Below are 14,107 nucleotides of genomic sequence, written 5' to 3' on the forward strand. Positions count from 1 at the left end.
ATAGTTTTATTACTAAACCTAAGAAATAAGAGGCCTTAGGGTTCCTCTAAGAGACAAGAATAAGAGACTTTAGTCTAGTCATAAATTCATTTAGTTAATGTGTGAATGCATGGAGGTGAAGTGAAAAAGAATTTCAAAGATTAAGTCAATTTAGGATACACCTGAGCAAGTCAAAAAGACCGATCCATATCGAGGTTGCGTGTGTTGTAAAAATGAATTTGGTGCAACATGACGGAAGTATTTAGATTATGACTCGATAACCTATAAACTAGCAAGCTCATCGTCAGATAACCATAGTTCATAAGCCAGCCGTGATTTGACATCACTAGGTGGGTCTTCCTCCTCACTTGGGCCTTCCAAGATATAACTTGTTGTTGGATGAGTAGACAATGGTCTCAATGCATACTGGCTATCAAATGGCATAGACACTACAAGTAAGGTGGTCAAGCATCTCACGCCTTGAAAAGCCACAATAAACTCCATTACTACTACCCAGAATGGACATGGCATGGGTAAAAGCATAGTCTGCACGTTTCATCTCCCAGACTTCCTCTTCTAGGTCAATTACTTGCAAAAAGCTTCAAGGGTATCCTTAAGAGTAGAGTGAGGTGCATTTGATGAAGACATGATGAGATTAACAAAGATAGAGCATGACAGATAAGGTGAGGGTAGGTGAGTGGAGAATGATGGGTGAGGGACAGTGTAGTAAAGAAGGATAAATAGGGAGGGAGAGAAACACAATAAAAGAGAGAGGGAGGCAATGAGATATAGGAGTGAGGGTTAAAGTAAGAGCTAGGGGGTCATATATACAGATACATCATGCTAAAAGAAAAAAGGGATTTTGTATGGATATTTCCTAAATAATTTAGAAAAGTAATAGCATGGATAAGTGCTTTGTGTAGGAAAAGTAATTGCATGAATAAATGCTATATTTAAGAAAATCAATGTAGACATCAATATTGGGAGGATCTTGGAGTAATAGATGGAGATATTCCAAAGATCGACATACAACCAAATTGATTGTTAAAAAAACTAAAAGTAAGTAAACCTCCATAGCGAGTTAATAGAACCTCCATAGCGAGTCAATAGAACCATGATATAAAGGACATTTTATTATCACAAAATGAAGGATATTTTCAAAACAACAGTACAATGTCATCAACCTAGAGGTCCTTTTTAGATTGTTCTCCTACTGCTGAATGTTCTCATTAGGTCCTCCTTTTTTAGAGTGGGGTAATGTATAAACATATTATGGTTTGCATATTTAATTTCTACTAGATTGGTGGTGGTTGGCATTTGTGACAAAGTGGCATCGTCCCACCACATCCTATAACACAGGAGATTAAGTTAATTGATGAGAATCCAAGTTATAAGCTCCAACCGCATTCCATAACAAAAGATTAACTTAACAATTGAGAATACAAATGCGGTAAATGGAATGTGTACTAGCCCTTTCGAGTGTGGCACTCATCATCACCCAAGAATTTAGAGGAAATGGCTTCAATCCTCATCTCTTAATCCATGTTCTGGGTCTCCTTGGGTTGTGGAACAAACTGGTTCTTTTCCCCGTCTTCTCTTGAGCAAGGTGAAACCGTCCTCTGTCTTGGAATAATCCACTCCAACAATAGTGGGGACTACTGGAGCGTTTGGCATGCCCTTACCATTTTTTGGGCTACTTCTAACCTACTTTTTTCCTTAATAGGATTATAAATTTAAATTTTTATACTAGTACTAATCTTTCCAAATATCATCTCTACTAAAAATGACATTAAATTCTACAAAACACAAAGCCATAGATAATGTATCCAAGGAAAAACAACCCAACTAGAACATTACTTTACGTTAATGTAGAGATCTCCATCCAATAAGAGTTACATATCAATAATCCCAAAAGGAAGAGATTCTCTTATTATCAAAGTATCAAAGCAGGGCCAAAACCAGAGGGTTGTGTGATAAAAAAGACCACTAAATATTCCAATGAAACAAGGGATTACCTCCTACTCTATCATCTCCTTTCCACTTCAAGTAAGAAAAAAGATTCTTCCAAGAGGAAAGCATAAAGCCAATATAAAAGAAGAAGATGGAAGAATCACAAGAGCTACCAAAAAGAAGCTTATTGCTAACCTCCACAAGAGTAGCCTCAAAAATAGGTTTAAACATAATTTCCCAATCTTGTTCTTGTTTTACCATAATTACAACTAATTTTGCAAAACTAGCAGTAACTTAAAGCTAGTGATGTAAAATATCATCAAGTCCACCAATAAGCTTTAGGGGAAACAACTCTATGCGAAGCTATCCATGAAAATCTTCTAGTTTTCCCATATACTTTTCTCTACGAAAGAAATCTCTTAAAAATGCTAGTATTTTGTTCCAATGGCATTTTTTAAATTTGAGCAAAGGAAATAAAATATACAATAGGGAAATGAAACAAATAGTATTAAATTTCATCCTAGATTGAAGAGGCAAAAGAAATGTAAACCATCTATTCATTTTGGCAAGCACTTTAACTCTAAAAGCCCATTTAAGCAATTGCTTATTAGAAGTTCACCACTCTAAGAGATATCTTATCACTTGTCCCTTGTAAATGAGAAGACCATCCCAAAAAGTAGGATCAAAACAAGAACCTCCTCAATAAGAGAAATCATTCTATATTTCTGTATATTGCATTTTCATCCAAATGTAATCATTCTATATTTCTTTATATTACATTTTTATACCATATAATCATGATAACTATAATATACGGAGTCGGGTGTTGACGATTGTCTTTCCATAGCTTAAAAATCTATGTTCTAACATATTTTGTTTTGTGGATGGTGCAGGTAAGAGTCCAACCCCTTTTTGCTTTATGGTGTAGCTAATGGAAAATGATCAACCTCCAAGATCCACTTCAATTATGATAATTGATTATAGTGATTAAATATTTTTTATGTTTTGTCAATATTTTTTAAACTTTTGTTATCTAATTTTGTGTATCTACAACTTAAGTAGATCCATAGTTTCTAACCTAGTGAGATTTATATGGTCTTGCTAGAACTAAACCAAATCCAAAATTGTATCATTTCTAGTTGTAATTGAAATTCTAGATTTAATTCAACTACAATGGGTTAAGCAATTGTAGTTGTAATTGAAATTCTAGATTTAATTCAACTACAATTGGTTAAGCAATGCAATCAAAGAGTAAGGTAGACATATGCTTTGTCAGTTATTCTTACATGATTCTTTTCTAAGTGCATCACACCCTTTTTACATAATTAGGTTTTGGGAAACTTGAAAATAGGTAAGACCTCGTGTTGCTTTTCATAATGTAGTATTTCACAAAATCGTATTTATCTACACTTTGCTAGTTTGAAAAAAGAAACATTTTATTTAGCGTGTTCCCACTTCACTTCATTTTATTATCCTCTTCTAGTGTAAGATTTACATTATACATTATGGTAGGAGGTAGGCTACCACTTACCTTAATGCTCCACTTACTTCCCCTTACTTCCTTGGTTTGGAATGTTTGCCCTCTCTTTCACCCATCTAATTCTCAAATTATTAATTCTCAATTTAAAAATTTAAAATTTTAAAAATTTAAAAATTTATCCACTCTTCCTCAAAACACCTTCATGTGTCACTCTTATCTTTCTCAAATTATTAGTTCTCAATTTAATAATTTAATAATTTAATCATTTAATCATTTAATCATTTAATCATTTAATAATTTATCCACTCTTCCTCACAACACCTTCATGTGTCACTCTCATCTTTTCACTCTAAACAAGGCTTCATGGATTCATAGGCTCCATCCAAATTATGTAAAAAGCTTCATAGATTCACAAGTTCCATTTCTTCTCTCCACTCTATACTTGTATGCATGGTTTCTTTATGAATTTGTCATATATCTCTCTTTGTTTCTCCCTTTAATACTTGAAAACAATTCAACATAAAAACTCTTTTCAATAATCAATTTAGTTCATTATTAATTGAAAGCATATTTATGAATAATCATTTATGTAATATGCCTTGAACATCTCTTTCTTTTATCACGATTGATGATTGAAGCTCCTTGCTTTAATAATCTCTACATGCTAGCATGATTTAGTGTTAAACTTTCTAATGTGAGTGATGGACAAATGGTGAGGATTGTTAGTGGGGTTTGAACAGGGAATATGTGCATCTATCTAAGGCCTAGCTTTCCCTAATCAAAGTCTCGTACACTCCTATAAGGTCTTGCATCACATGAGACATCCCTTAAAGGTGATGATTTTCTAATGATTAAATTTAACTTGCATAATTGAGTCCTAAAGGCCAAGGTGCAAGCCAATCAATCAAGTGCTTATGCCATTAGAAAATCATGGGATAAGAATTTGAGGGTCTACTTTAGAGAACCAAGTGAGTAAAGAAATATTTTTGACCAAATGCAAGAGGAGCATGACAATGAAAAGATAATTATGCCACAAGAATAAGGTAACTAGTGTATGAAAAAAATACTTAATTAATCAATCATACATGCAATGATCCACATATAATCTTAACGTGTGATTAAAGAAGTTATGGTCCATAAGAATCATAAGGTCTTTCCCCAATGTGGTGGACCTAATCATATTGGAGTGGTGCTTTCAGACCTCTAGAAGGAAATGTGAATTACATGTCTTTTTTCAAATAATCTGACACGTGTTGGAATTTCAGATTTATGCATAATGGCTTAATCTATGGATTAGTTTTTGAAATCTGAATTACATGTCCTTTTTTAAAAATTGAAATTTCTAAAGACATGCTGATTAGTGTCTGTATGCTATTCTACTAGGTACACATACATTAAGAGAGAGGGAGCATCATTTTGAGATGGAGATTGTAATGCGGGCTGACCATTCATGGCAGAACTGTCGGACATTGATTGTGATTCCATCTCATAGGAGCCTTGCACAAAACCCACGGATGGCTGAGATTGTGATGGAGGTGTATGTGTGTGTGTGTGTGTGTGTGTGTGTGTGTGTGTGTGTGCATGTGTACATTTTGGACACATTCCTCTGGATCAATACACCTACTTTCAATGCTTGTTGAGATAGTCTCTACATGAGAGCCGAAAGTTGCAAACAACAAACAGATGACCAGCAATACATGGCCTTCTTTGACTACTTATATAGGTAGTCAAATCCATGGCCCCTATATAGGAACCTCACTTGTGTCATGATGTTTCATTTGTAGGTTTTGTTGGTTTTCACCTCGCAATGAGGTTTCCCACTGGTAATATAAGAATTACTATAAAAAAATGTGCGTGCATGTGTGTGTGTACATTTTGGGTGAATTATGAGTAGAATTCAGGAAATATGTTATAATATATATATGTATGTATACATACATACGTCATTAATTCAAACATAGCCGTATGTTTGCTCATGCAAACGTTTACGTATGATATACGAGGTTTCATACTTGACCTAGTTTTTTTAAATAGCTTTTTCTTGATTTTATGAAGGCTTAAACCTTTGGAAACGTGGTCAGGTTCATGCTCACTCCTTGGGAAAAAAAGTCAAAAGTTGAAAGGTTGCTTCAAGAATGTGTACTTGAAGAACGCTGCCTATGTATCGCCGCATGTGCATACAGCATCCCATGCGCTAGATGCGACTTACCCATCTGCTCTATGCATAGTTGAAGGAACATCAATTTAATATGTATATCAGAACAGCCAACTTGCCTCGGCAATAGTGGATTGGTAGCATACTTAACCCTGTCCCCTGAGGGGCAAATGTTAGGGTCATGTTTCCTGTCTCCTTGTCCAAATATACTTCCATACTCGTATGTTTCGTGTATAGGTATGCGTATGTTTTCACATACATTCATCCACACACACACACACACACACACACACACACAAGCATGTATGTATATACCTAGATGAATCCAGGAACATGCCCAAATTATGTATGTATAAATTCATACGTACATAGGTAAGTACACATGCATGCACCCATGTGTGCACATACATATGTACTCATAGGCATGCCCACACCCATGTGTGCACATACATATGTACTCATAGGCATGCCCACACCCACACAGTAACTGAGGAATAATGTAAAGCCACATTGGCTTCAGTGCACTAACGTAAAGTGCCTTCAAGAGTGGGTCGAAACAAGTATTGGCAATCCAAGACTACCCCATTGGCAACACATGAGGACAAAAGAGGATCGTCCACTGTTGAAATTATATTCAAAGTGCCAATGTGAACATTACATCCTTTGCACAAAACAATGCCAAATCGGTTTATGCTGAACTCTCGGGGCACTGATATACAACTTTAAGAAACAATACAGCACAATAAAGCGAGAACCAAAAAGCTCACTGCACAACAAATTACATTCCGAGTTTCAAAATAGAGTCAGTTGAAGCTGCTGCACAACCATCACCAATAGTCTCCACAAGCACACTTTCCATCTTCAAAAACGTGAAAGTGGTTCGCATCTCTGACCATAATAAGTGATGTAGCAACATGGCAGTCACCACCAGATCCGCATGTTGTTCACAACGCGTATAGTTGCCCCTTGAGGTGTATTGAGGAGGGCACAGGCAATGGCCAACTTCTTGCTGTTCCCACAAAGCACATCCTTCTTTGCATCATCGGAAATGTTTTGTGACACCCAATGCAAATGGAGAATATCCATTTTATGGGCAAAATCTTGTAGCTTCACATAGATACCTTTGCTTTGTGCATGCTTTGTATCCCCAACAAAAAATGAATGAACGTTTCCACTCACATCAACCCACCAACTGCATCCTGGCTACTTCCATGCAGCATTTTTCACTCTCAAGGCTTCAATCTTTTCTGCATCCTCTTGCATGCCAGCAGCTGCATAAATATTAGCCATACAGACATAAGCTGCAGCATCATTTTTATCCACTTGTACTGCATGTTCAAAGGCCAATCTCCCAAGCTTCACATTTCCCCATTTTCGACAAGCACCCAACAGAGCAGACCAAACTGGAGGATAATCAGACGATGGCATCTTCTTAATCACTGCAATAGCCTTGTCAAAGTGCCCTGCACGGCCAAAAAGATCAACCATGCAAGTGTGGTGCTCCAAGTCTGGTGTGATGCCATATTTTTTGCTCATATTCGCAAAATACATTTGGCCCTCATCCACTAGACCTGAGTGACTGCATGCATTAAGCATGCAAATGAAGGTGACCGTGTCTGGAGAGAGGCCCTCGCGTTGCATCTGTTCAAAACAGTTCAGTGCTTCCTTGCCCTGTCCCTGTTGGGCATACCCTGCGATTAGTGCATTCCAAGAGAATACATTCCGAACAGGAAGCTCATCAAGCACTTGCTGTGCTTTTGCAAGCGCACCGCATTTGGTGTACATGTCCACCAAAGCAGTGCCAACCACAATATCTTTTCCCTGCAACCCCTGACTGATAATCTCATCATGAATTTGTTTGCCCTTGTCGGCTGCTCCTATGCTGCCACAGGCCTTCAAGATGCAAGTGAGGGTGACCGTGTCTGGGGAGAGGCCCTCGCACTGCATCTGTTCAAAACAGTTCAGTGCTTCCTCGCCCTGCCCCTGGTGGGCATATCCTGCAATAAGTGCATTCCAAGTGACTACATTCCGAGCAGGAAGCTCGTCGAGCACTTGTTGTGCTTTGGTGAGCGCACCGCATTTGGCGTACATGTCCACCAAAGCAGTGCCAAGCACAATATCGTTTCCCTGCAACCCCTGACTGACAATCTCATCATGAATTTGTTTGCCCTTGGCAGCTGCTCCTATGCTGCCACAGGCTTTGAAGATGCAAATGAGGGTGATCCTGTTTGGAGAGAGGCCCTCGTGTTGCATCCGTTCAAAACAGTTCAGTGCTTCCTCGCCCTTCCCCTGTTGGGCATATCCTGCGATAAGTGCATTCCAAGAGACTACATTCCGAACTGGAAGCTTGTCAAGCACTTGCTGTGCTTTTGCGAGCGCACCACATTTGGCATACATGTCCACCAAAGCAGTGCCAAGCACAACATCTTTTCCAAGCAACCCCTGACTGACAATCTCATCATGAATTTGTTTACCCTTGTCAGCTGCTCCTATGCTGCCGCAGGCCTGCAAGATGCAAGTGAAGGTGACCGTGTCTGGAGAGAGGCCCTCGCGTTGCATCCGTTCAAAACAGTTCAGTGCTTCCTCGCCCTGCCCCTGTTGGGCATATCCTGCAATTAGTGCAGACCAAGTGACTACGTCCCGAACAGGAAGCTCGTCAAGCACCTGCTGTGCTTTTGTGAGCACACCGCATTTAGCGTACATGTCCACCAAAGCAGTGCCAAGCACAATATCTTTTCCCAGCAACCCCTGACTGACAATCTCATCATGAATTTGTTTGCCCTTGTCAGCTGCTCCTATGATGCCACAAGCCTTCAAGATGCAAATGAAGGTGACTGTGTTTGGAGAGAGGCCCTCATGTCGCATCCGTTCAAAACAGTTCAGTGCTTCCTCGCCGTGCCCCTGTCGGGCATATCCTGCGATTAGTGCATTCCAAGAGACTACGTCCCGAACAAGAAGCTTGTCAAGCACTTGCTGTGCTTTTTCAAGCGCACCACATTTGGCATACATACTGACTAAAGTGTTCGCTACATAAGGGCTCTTTTCAAGCAAGCCAGTTTTTAGAATACCAGCATGCACTCTAGTGCCTTCGTGCAGATCCTTCTTCTTGGCACAAGCCTTCAGTAAGGCCACCCACTGCTTGATGGTTGGCATTGTCAATTCTTTTCCTTACCTGCACAGAGCCATCTTTAAATTCTGTTGACATCACCAGTCCTCTTCTCCTCAGCTCTTCATGAACCCAACAGGGATTGCACCAGCCATCAATCCACAACGATACCTTAGTGATTTTGTGCTTAAAGTCTGGGGATCTTGGGCTAGTCTGCCAAACAAACGGTCTCTCTCACAAGAAGGAAATGAGAAGAAAGAGGAAACCTGTACGATGGTGCTTACCTTGGTGTTACGATTGTTCCACCGATCCCTAAAGTACTTCTCCCATGAGAGGTCCATGTCATTTCCATCGTCCCGCCATTTTCTACACTTAGCATGCCTTCGTCCCGCCATCTTCGAGTATTTCAAGCCTGTGCAGGAGAAGAAGAAGAGGCTGCCAAAATCCCTGCGGCTTCGATGACCATATGCCAGAACGAGAAAATTTGATCATTTAACCACTTAATATTGCATAAACTTCTATAATCTAACATATTTAATGGAAATGTTTAAAAAAAAACATTTTGGTGCCATATATTTGTGGTGTGAAGGGATACATGTAGAGGCACTCCCACATTAAGCGCTCATTCTGTGTACGTTACATGGGTGGAGAAACGGACACTTAGTTTTTGCATTTCTTGCTTTCTTCCTCCTCACCATGAGATAGATCGTGAGTAGCTTGCCCTTTCTGTTCATTTCCTGTAGAGACTAGGTTCATGGTTCATACTTTTAAGGTTTCGTGTGCTCATCTGTGCTCCTTGCTACAACCATGCATGCTTTACCTTATCCACAAGCCTTTTTGTTTACACATGGTGTGCGTGCCAACTACTTTATTCAACCCGTCGTGAAGATGCCTATATTATCTAGAATCTCCTCGCAACTTAGTCTTCTAGTTTTCTCATGTAGTAGATAGTAGTTGAGGAGCGATTGTCGCTCTAAGATGGTAATTGTTTTCATTGATGATATTTCCTAGTTCTCATGCATTGCATGGTAACCCTAGGAGATTCAGCACTGCAACCTCCATATACATTGTTATGGACAATGCACACCTCCTTGCCAAATAAGGTGTACCACACCAACTCAGCCTTTCAACAGTGACCTTCACCACGAGAAAAACCAACAAAGAATCAGCTCGCCCCTCTTCTCTTTTGACCCAATGATCTTCTTCTTCGATGTAGCAACCCTACAGACAATGCCGGACAATGCCTCGGGTGAAACCATGCATGTTAGGAGTAGCTACCCAATGCTCTAGATGGTATCGCATCCAAGATGATGCAATTCTCCCTTACCATGTCAAGTTGTGTCCCTAGTCGTCTTCTTGATTCACAATGATGTAACGGCGGTTCCCCCCCTTATGAGGCATTGGAACGAGTTCTTTTCCATGTCATGTCCTAGTTGTGGTTCTAAAAAAAATGTCCATCTTTTTTCCTCTAAGGGGGGAGGTGTGGTGTGTGTGTCCTACAATGGAGGGCCATATGTGAACATATGCATCTAACCAACTTGCCAGTAATCAATAAAGGGGCTCCACATGAGGTGGCACACTCATACTACCTAGTTTGGGGATATGAGGACTAGGGTGGCAATATCTCTATAGGACCCTACGTATGTGGCGATGTCTCTATTGGGTCTTCCTTATCTGCATTTTTATCTAGTGAGGAGATTCTGAGGGTGGGCTTAGGAGTGTTTGAGACCTTTGATTTCAAGGATGTCTCTGAGGCCCTATGTTGCACATTCTTGTTAGATCTGGCATCCTAGTGGATCCCCACTCTCTCAGTATTGTCTTTCCCTCTCTGCCTAAACCACTGGAGGAGAAGGGTTATGCAGGATTGCCTCACCAAGATATGTTGGACATCTTATAGTCCTTATTTCTAGGGGCAATTCTACATGCCAAACTCCCCCATGATTCTGCTAGAGGAGGAGGGTTATGCAGGATTGCCTCACCAAGATATGCTGGACATCTTATAGTCCTTATTCCTAGGGGCAATTCCAGATGTCAAACCCCCCCCCCATGATTATGCTTTGCCCATTATTTATCTAGATCCATCTCGGTCACAACCACCCATCCCCATCCTTGCTTTCATAATTTATGAGATATGGAGAACTTGATACTTGTCTATTTACAATTTTACCATCATAATTTATTGGATTTAGAGAACTTGATACCATATCCAATAAATGATTTTAGTATTAATCCTTTTAAAAATGGTAGTGGGAAATGGACTAGGTAAAGTCAAAGAGAAAATGTTGAACACCTTTTAGGGGTAGGGACTATACGTAAAGTTGAGAAAGTGTTGAACACCTTCCACACAAGAGGGTAATACTAACAAGATAAGAAGCCTTGCTCGTTTGAAAAGGTATGACAAGAATGAATTTATGACACTTTTCATATAAACGATATGGCTAAGCCATTGTATTGCTAGTGTGAAGCCTTCAACAATCACCATGACACATTGTTGAAACTTGGGCAATTATGGGAGTTCCAACAAAGATCCTCCCATTTTCAACACCCCTACCTTTCTTGAAGGATGCAACCAATGTTTTCGTGTGAAGAGAGTGAGAATCATTTGGCATGTTCATGGTCATCCCTAAACCTTGAACTTCTCATTGAGCCCTCACCATTTGAAAACAAGGTGGAATGATATGGTATTGATGTGATATTTTATACACCACATTGAAATCCTTTTTGCTAATATATGTGTATGTCTCTTTCATGTAGTTGTGTATGTCTCTTTCATGTAGTTGCAGATTTTCAAAAAGTACCTTCATCAACCAAGACTACTCTTGTGGCACTGTGTGCAAACACAAGTTAGTCTCATTTGTGTAATTTGTAAGAGATCTTTAAAATTTTAAAAAGAAAGTGAAATCTAGTTTTTGTACAAGGTCTTTGAGATTATGACTTCATGTCGCTTCTATAATAGTAGAATAAAGTGTGAGTCACTTCGTAACTATGCATGTGGCTTTCCTTTTAGGAATCTCCCTTCTATGTTGAGATTGTGAGAGATAATGGGCATGTTATTCATCAATGTCGTGCCTCAGAAGATTGTCCCAAAAGACATATCATTTATAGTAAAAGAGGAGATATGATACGTCACCTAAAAAGGGATCATATGCTTGATGTTGAGATTCCAAAGCATCCCATGGGTAGACCAAGACAACAAAAGAGATCATACGTCACCTAAAAAGAGATCATACGTCACCTAAAAAGGGATCATATGCTTGATGTTGAGATTCCAAAGCATCCCATGGGTAGACCAAGACAACAAAAGAGACCCCCTAGGCTTCTACCCACACGATGCCTCTCGTCAATGTGAAGCTCGTTTTACAAACATTGATGTAAAGATTAAAAATGCAAAGAAGAAATTCCACAAAGAGGTGGTCAAAAAAGCACACTCTCTTTGGGAGTTAAAGGATGACAAAGAAAAGAGTTCATATGAGGAGTGGGAAGAAGCTTATGTAAAGAAAAGGATGGAGGAGTGGGAGAAGGCAAGCCTGCTCGCATTGCCGGCATGCAAAGAAGGATTGCACAAGGCTATAATGCCGTAGTACGTATAGTTATTTAGCCTTCCCTCAATGGTAAATTATGCATAAAGCGTTTGTTTAGATACTAATATTCATAAGGTTTTATAGAGCAGAAATGTGCCAAATCAAGAAGAGGCCGATGTCCATGAGATGGGGGATGATGATGAGGACGATGATGGTGGCGGCAAGGTCGATGTTTTAAGACGATGATGAGGCTGGTTTGAATGCGGTGGGAGATGCCAATGTCCATGACATGAGAGATGATGTTTTCACTACCCCAGTAAGCCTTTGTTCAAGAAATATTATTGCACAAAATTTTTATTTTTTTAAAAATTCGTAATTGTTATTTCTTTTGGTTTAGGGTTTGAGACTCTCTGAAAATGTGAATGTGCTTTTTGCTCCACAAAAGGGAGCGAGAAACAAAAAATCTGCAATAGGTGATGAGAAGGGTGGTAGAGAGTGTCGACGACATGTGATTTTTGATCTACGCATTATTTTTCTCTTTGTAAGCACATGCAAAGTGTATTTTTTATTGATGCAACCCCTTGTGCGGTAAAATGTAGCCAATATTTGACATTCGTCTCCTGAAAAAAGTAGCAAAAATAGAGACATGAATGTTGTTATAGCAATAGAAGATTTGATTGCCAAAGTCCAGCCTCAAACTCCATGTCAGCTTACATGGATAGGTAATTCTAATCATTGTATGCTTCTCACAGTATCTTACTTGTATGATATCTGTTCTTTGGCTAAATTCATTTATAAATTGTAATAGGTTAAGACATGGTATGATTTACCATGACACTTCAGGTGGACTGTGACTTTAAACTTATGGTGGTGTGGATATGGAGGCTAGCACAAACTCTATGAATCTTTTTGCCTTGTAAGTTTTTTTTGTTGCATCTCTTTTTCAGAAACTTTTTTGTGTATGTCCTAATACTAAAGAAGTTTCATATAGGTGGATGGAGTACACATTGCCAAATAATGTGCTAGATCATGTGTGGTTCGTAGACTGCTTATGGTTATCCTTTATGTCCTTTGAAGTTGATGATGTGTCACTTCAAAATTTCTTTGGGACCCCAGATCTCAAGAGCTATATGTTCACCTTTTTCCCGATCATTGATAGGTAAGCTCACTTGTGAATTGTAAATCTTGAATGTTGCTAACTTCATTTGTATAGTGAATGTTGAATGTTGCTAATCGTAATGATACAGATCTCATTGGACCCTATTGGCATTCTACAATGGACACATTCAACGTGCCAATGGGCTGCCTAGAGAGCAAAGTGCAATCTTATTTTTTGATTCCTTATCTATGCACTGTTTGTGACAGATTACTTGCCACATGTTTACAGGTGTAAATCTAGTTTTAGTATTTTATTGTATACGTTGTGTAAAGAAGTAATCCCACAAGCTTGTAAAGATGAAGGTTATGTTATTATTGCAGGGTGTTTGCATTTTTAGCATGCCATAGTTATCCTGTGGTACAAAGTGAACTTTTGAATCCAGATACGTTGTGTCAGACCGCAATAGTGGAGGTATGTTTACCATTTAACAATTAGCTATTATAGAAAACAAAACTACTTTTTTACTTATGTGGTTTTATAATTTCTGTACAAGATTCCTCAACAACCTAATGGATATGATTGCGGATATTATGTTATGGCTACCATGTGGTTTTTGATTAAGGGCGGATTACAATATTCCAAGCCTAGACATTGGGTATAAGCTTTCATCTCTATGTTCTTTAGTTTCATGGTTAGTCTATCTCTCTATGTTCTTTAGTTTTATGGATAATTTATCATATGCATTTACCTTCTTGATATGTTGTATTCAGCTTTCAAAAGCTTGGTTTGCACATGCGGATGTACAAAGACTGAAGGG

The 14,107-nt window shown here is 39.0% G+C and overlaps 1 pseudogene across 2 annotated transcripts; it reads right to left on the bottom strand.

The window, feature by feature from the left end:
• Positions 1 to 6,156: 6,156 nt before the first annotated feature.
• Positions 6,157 to 9,180, bottom strand: LOC147632627 (pentatricopeptide repeat-containing protein At2g33680 pseudogene; annotated as a pseudogene). Of its 2 annotated transcripts, none has more exons than XR_015267215.1 (2): positions 8,955 to 9,180; positions 6,157 to 8,792 (listed from the first exon to the last, which is right to left on the bottom strand). The product of XR_015267215.1 is annotated as a pentatricopeptide repeat-containing protein At2g33680 pseudogene, transcript variant X2 (transcript). The 2 variants fall into 2 exon arrangements; XR_015267214.1 differs by having other exon boundaries at positions 6,157 to 8,883.
• Between the last annotated feature and the right edge of the window lie 4,927 nt (positions 9,181 to 14,107).

This window comes from Cibotium barometz, chromosome 13 (genome assembly GCF_041138505.1).
Source record: "Cibotium barometz isolate CiBa-2024 chromosome 13, ASM4113850v1, whole genome shotgun sequence".
NCBI lineage: Eukaryota > Viridiplantae > Streptophyta > Polypodiopsida > Cyatheales > Cibotiaceae > Cibotium > Cibotium barometz.